Source organism: Lactuca virosa, chromosome 4, assembly GCF_052849685.1.
Source record: "Lactuca virosa cultivar CGN04683 chromosome 4, Lactuca_virosa_CGN04683_v6, whole genome shotgun sequence".
NCBI lineage: Eukaryota > Viridiplantae > Streptophyta > Magnoliopsida > Asterales > Asteraceae > Lactuca > Lactuca virosa.
The window spans coordinates 374880572-374887637 of NC_136429.1; the positions used below are offsets into that span (position 1 = coordinate 374880572).

Genomic DNA, 7066 nt, shown 5'->3' on the forward strand with positions numbered 1-7066 from the left:
AGGAATGTAGCAACTTGCTCCTCAATGGTCACTAAACCATCGTCTAATAAACCACCACGAGTGTGTAGTAACTCGCATAAATGTGCAAATGCATTTCTATCCATACGTAACTCATTTATACAATTTTCATCACTTTCACGTGTGATATGTTGTATTTCTATGGACCTTTTCGAAATTGTGTCTAATCTATTCTCTAATGTACTTTGACTTAAAGCTCTCCTTTGAGCTTCTTTTTCCTCACATTCAATTAGCCAAAGTCTAATTGTAGCTAGGCACATCAACAACTGAATATAACTCTCCAATAGTTTCATAAATAGGAGCAAATAATTACGATCCATATATACAATTTTTATAAAATAAAACAAGTAAAGAAATATTCTAATTTTATAGAAACACGTTTGAGAGACAAAGATTGTAAAAAAATTAACTACTCAACAATAAACTGGAGCAAATTAACAATTGAACACTTTGTTTTCTACACTTGTATTTTCATCATCATCATCTGAATTTAGTCACTTAACTTTATCTTTTGGAGTAATTAAACCATTACACCTTTATTAAATGTTAAAAGAAACCATCTTTCTTGTTTAATTAGTTTTGAAAAAGGACATATAAACGTTACATTGCTGCATTATTTATATATACTTATTAAATTATTTTATTATTTTATAAGTATAATGTTTACATTATAAATTCTTGCAAATAAGTTAAGAGTTATTCTTTTTATCATTGGATTACAGGTGCTAGACCTTCATAAATGATTCTATTCAGATACAAGAAAGCTACAAAATCTTGTTCAGGTTGGTAGAGTCAACTAACAGGTACTAAAAACTCAGTGACAGCTACAAAGATTCAGGGGCATTTTCGTCTAGAATTTAGTATCTAAAATATGAATTGGGCAGGAGATTTGAAATTAATCCTCAATAGGAGTTCATCAAGTCTGAATATGACAGTTTTGTCTTCCAATGAGGTAAAAGATTCAGGGGCATTTTTGTCTTAACTTTACCTTGGGGGGCTGATTTTTCCACTGAATTTTGTTACCCATCCACAGAAAAACTAGTCCATTGACAATAATAACCCCAATTTAATTTCTAGAAACAAAGAGAGCAAAAAACACCACAACTACACCTAACTACTAAAAGCCAACAGCAGAAGAAATACATAACAAACAAAACAAAGTGGTAAAAATGCCCATGGAACCAAAGTCTCCAAAGCAGCAACCATAAACATTTGAAAACACCTTGGAAAAAATAAGAAGGGAAAGGAATTGGGATGAAATCCAGTAACAAACAACAGACACAAGGGGCCTCACAAAAATCATAAATGCGAGAACGGATCAGACAAATGTGTCTTCAACATATGACCAATCTAGCTCCACAAAGAGTGAAATGCACAACAACAACAAAAACACCTCACGGAAACCTTGAAAACCAAAGCACATCAAACATCTAATACAGTAGCAACAAAGGGCACTTCTGTAAATATAGACTAGCAAATATAGGATCAGAATCAATGATGTCTTGATGAGTAAGTGCCTGCCGATAAGATCACAAAGGGACCAAAATCGGATGTCAAACATGAACATGGATATAAAACTTGCAAAAAACTAATAAAATTGACCTGAAGGGAGAAAGAAAACACCCACCAACAACAAACCACCAAAGGAGAAAATCGTTTATAAAATCACAGAACCAAAACTGGACTTGAATCGATTTATTGCAATGGGAGGTCATGAATATTGAGAACTTGGTAAATTGGTTATCAAGAAATCAATTGATCATCAAGAAATCAACTGATAACTAAAGAGCTGATCAAGATGAAGGTGATTATCAAAAAATCAAGAAATATAGAAGAAAAATCGAAGTCAATCAGGTAAGTAAAGAGATGAAGTTTAAAAAAAAATTGTACCTGGGATGATGCAGTCGATTGCGCAGATGAGAAATCCTGGAAGACAGAGATGAGATTGAAGACGATGATATTGAAAAAGAGGATATTATCATAACAATTGTAGATAACGAGAAAGCTGGAGACGCAAGGTAAGACCCGTTCCAGGGTTATTTTCGTCAGATTGAGAAAAGAGGAATACGTGTTCTGTTGAGTTCCACCTTTTTGGGTGGGACTATTTTTTTAGTGAGTTGTCCCATTGGACTTGGTCAAACTTTTACTTTGTTCCAGTTCTAGGTATGCCAAACACCCTCTCAAAAGTTGTAGTTCTGTTCTGTCCCATTGTGTTCTCCCACCAAACGGGCCCTAAAAAGGAATTTTCTTGTAGTCTCTCTCTCTCTCTCTCAATGCAGAAAGGTGATAACTCTTCTTTCTTTCCTGATCAATTGTGGCATTACACAAAAACATGAAACATTTGTTTCTTCCTGTCACCATGTCCATCACCACCTTCATCGCCTTTGGGGATTATAAACAAAAGACATAACTTCCAAAAAGTCATCAACTCACATACTCCCACCTTCTCCACCCTTAACCACCACACATCACCACCTCCTAACCACCATTACCACCACCATTGACCACCGTGTCTCCTCACTCCTGCTACTGATCGGAGCTAGCCAAACACACTCACATGTGCTGCTGGTATTGGACCAACTCGTAACCTACTGCCGGAGAAACACACCGCCGAGGGTGTTGAACCACCGACTGTGAGCCACCATGAACGACCACCATCACCATTCCTTTTTCTTCCTTTCTACTTATCTTGTGTCTAGACTTGTCAATGGGACGGGTTTGGAGCGAATCACCCTTGATCCAAACATATTTAAAAAAATAAAAACATGACCCGCCCCGCTCCAATAACCCTCAGGGTCTTGATTAGTCGAATCCATACTCGTATCAACCGAATCAACGAATACTCGACCCATTAACCTGACCCTTTTATAATATTAAATTTTCATAATTTTTATGTGTTCCACAAAGTAATATTTCTCAAAAAGATAAAATGTCTACTTAAACAAGATGTACATTAATTAATACTCAAAGTCTAATACAATAAAAATCACATTTTACTTAGACATCGAGTTGTATATTTTGTTGCCATATATATATATATATATATATATATATATATATATATATATATATATATATATATATATATATATATATATATATATATATATATATAAAATGGGACGGGTCATAAGTGGAGCGGATCGACAATGATCCATACCCGACCCATTTACTAAAAGGGTAAACGGGTATGGATCATAAACGGGTAAACGAATCAAAAATTAAAATCCAAACCCGTTAAATTCTTACGGGTTTGGAGCGAATCACGGTAAAAACCCGCCCCATTGACGGGTCTACTTGTGTCGATCACAGCAAACCCATTTCACCCCCTAGTCCATCGACTACTATTACCATTAACTCCTCCCTCTCCACCATGTTCCACAGATCGCCACCCGCCACCCATCCCCGACGAGGAAACTCCCCAACCTCCGTCGCTGCTCTGTTGTGCTTCGACCGTCTGATAACACCCCTTTCCTCCTTTCGTTTTCATCAGCATAAGGACAAGCAGGAGCTGCGAAACCTAGCTCCTCCCGTCGCTCCGCCACCCGAACAGCGTGTTGCCACCGCTGCTGTTGTGAGTTCCGACCACCAAGGCCACCGGTGGTGGGTCTATGGCAGGGGTGATGATGTAGTGGTGGTGTTAATGATGAGAATGCAGGTTTGACTTTGAGAGAGAGAGAGAGAGAGAGAGAGAGAGAGAGAGAGAGAGAGAGAGAGAGAGAGATGGGTGGGCCCCAAGTTTTGTATGTGTCCCTTAAACCTGCGAAAACAAGGAAAAGGGACTAAAAGCCCACAACTTGGTTCCCTCATAAAGCCACGAAAAAACTTAAATGACTAAAATGGTCAACCCTAAAAAAATTCGTAGGCTATATGTGTCATTTCCCTTTTTTTTTATAAAAAAAATTAGTTAAAGATAACATTTAATTAAATAAATATATTATAACATATGAAATTTAAAATAAAAAACTATATCAAATCTTCTTTTTCTACTAAACTATTATATTTATAATTATAATTATATAAAAATAAAAAATATCACACGACCTGGTAGAAGAAAAAGCATGTGTGGCAGTGTGGAACAGAAAAAAGTCGCCAAAAATAGGTATAGATTTCGTCCGCGAAGCTTTTGGCAAGGGACAATGTAAAATAAAATTTAATATTATCGAATAAAAGAGATTAATCTTACAAAACATACCATTGTAATGCACATTACTCATATATGATTATAAGGCCCATCAAATTTTATGACAATTATAGAGAAATTTTTTATTGAGTTTTTGTCATCTTCATAACTCTTCAAAATCAAATGGGATCAAAATCTTCAAAGATTGTCTTCTAAACACGTTATGATTGTTCATACTCTTTCTAAGTTCATGTAAATAGATCATTGGTGGTTTTGTTAAAATTGTCTTAAAATAATAGTTATTTTAAATCATTTTTGTTTGTTGTTTGTAAATTGTATTATAAAAATGATCGATTTTAACTTTCCAATACTCATCAATGGTATAAATGTCTCTTTTACATGTTGGAAAGATTTAACTTCCCAAAACTCATAAGTGGTATCAAAATTTCTTTTACATGTTAGAAATATTTAGTATCATGTTTGATAACTGTTTGTTTCGGAAAATATGTTTGATATTTCTTTTGGAAAATAAATCATCAAATATATTTTCTTTGACAACTTGTAGTTTATAATTAATATTTTTTATGCAATCAATTTTTTTCATGCATTTGATTATATAAAGTTGCCTTAGAAAAAAAAATGTTTGTTTTAATTTATAATTAGTATTTTTTATGCAACCAATTTTATCAAGCTTCTTTTTTCCAACAATACCATCCAAGAATATGCGTCTAGTGAGACTGTTAGAGCTATAACCTATAAATTCTTACATCTACTTGGCCACATATATCCTACCTTTGTTTCTTCCTCCCACAACATTATATATTGAAAAATGTACTCAGTGATAACAATGTGTCCAATACAAACCAATTTTTACTGCCATAATTAAGTAAAATGCTATATCTGCGTAGATTTTCTTTAAGTACAATTCCCTAATAAGAAAAAAAAATTGAAGTAAAATGCTCTAATAGAAAGGAATGAAATAGGATGATATAATACACAAATAGATGAAAGTATGTTGTCTTTTCTGGCATTACACCGTAACTGGTATCCATATACTGGGCTATCCAAGGAATACCATGTTACTTCCAGTTAGCTATGTATTGTTGCATCCCACTTCCATTTCTTTCTATTACTAGATTCTACTTTCAAAATGACCAAAGTACAATTCTTTATAAAAAAAGGATTAAATGATAGCAACGAACTTTTTTGATTTGTTTATTATAGCATCATACTTTCATTTCTTTATGTTACAACATTGCACATTCAATTTTTTTAATAAGGCATCATACCTTAAAAAATTACTAAAGTGTCGCATTGTGCTTTCAATCTTTTTCTTTATAATGCATTTTTTTTTTGAAAAATCTACCAAAAGTAGTTAAAAATGCTTTTTATTTTGATGACATTGTTATAACTAAGCAAAATGTTGTAACCAGAACAAATAAAAGTAAGATGCTATAATACAGAAATCAATGGACATACACTTATATTTCTTGCATTTAACCCTAAGAAAAAAAAACCCGAAACTACAATGATGTAAAAGATAGAAATGAAAGCAGGATACAACACACAAATAACCAAAAGTATCATGCTATTTCTTGCATTTAACCTTTAATTTATCTCCTTCCGATGATCTTTCATCACTTATTCTAAATGGTGCATCTACAAATACAAAGCAATTTTCACAACTATTACTTAGACTTCTTCAAAGTATAATATCATAATAAAATAAAAAATTGAAAATAGGATGCTATAATACAGAATCAAACGAAAGTATGTTTTCTACTGATCATTTATCTCATATTTTGAATGCCTATGAAGCTGCTATTGTAAAGGATTTATGGGCAACCAGGACAGTCCATGAGGAGTATTTAAAAGCCCTAAACGTACTTTTCGGAAACTTCCCACGTTTAAGAGCCTTTGAACCCGCAACATTAAGCATCCCACATTTAGTGACATCACTAAAACCGTCTTAGAAGCAACTTAAGAAGCTGCATTGGACGAACTATTTCTTCTGAGGCTAGCGTGGTCTGCATGCCTTGCTGATGTCTCTTGATCCAAATGAAATGTTGTTGCATATGAAATATCCTTGTTGCAGTACTTGATCTAGTCGGGCCCACCCCGGTTTCAAGAAAAGCTGAGTTTTTGTTTGTAAACACTAGGGACATTGAAGGTCACAATTAAACACGAGAATAATATGAAACAATCGGTGGGTAATCTGATTGTATACTGCAACTTTACACATGGTAACACTCCTTCCAGGCAAACCAACGACGTACAAAAATAATGAGAATTTTTAATTTGGTTGGATTATGTATTATATTAGGGTTGTTTTTTTAATCATTTATGTGGTTATCAATCATTTACATGAACCCCCTTATGACCGCTGGATTAGTTTTTTTTTTTTAAATGACAAATTATAATTAAAAAGAACCCCTGACTAGCAAGTAACTAGCGAGGGAACGGGAAGTACATAATAAAAAAATTAGAGAAAAAAGGAAAACATCTACATGGAGTGAGTTCATTGATATTAAAATTAAAATGGAGAAGAAGTCCAATCTTTCCAGCCGCATATTCCGCATTTGTCCATGCATTTTTATCCGGAGGAACACCAATGACTTAATTGCCCCTGCACCATTTTTAGGATTTAAAAAGAGAGAAAATGGTCGATTGAAGGTGGCAATTCAATTTTGTATTAATTATATCTATTTGGTTCATTCAAACACCTTATGACCGTAGGATTAGTTATGTATTGTAACGCCCGTGTTTTGTGGCTAAGCATTAGTAGATGATGTAATAGTCTATGTCAACTATTGTAAATCTTTTTGAAGTAATAAAGATGAATTATTTGAGTATTATGTGAATTATGTGAATTTATGTGCTTTATACTTAATTATAAAGGTATAATAAATAAAGAATAAAAAATAA

General features: G+C 33.6%; 1 pseudogene; it reads left to right on the top strand.

Moving 5' to 3' along the window:
* Positions 1–4079: 4079 nt before the first annotated feature.
* LOC145106357 (protein CELLULOSE SYNTHASE INTERACTIVE 1 pseudogene) lies at positions 4080–6425 on the top strand (annotated as a pseudogene).
* Positions 6426–7066: the final 641 nt, after the last annotated feature.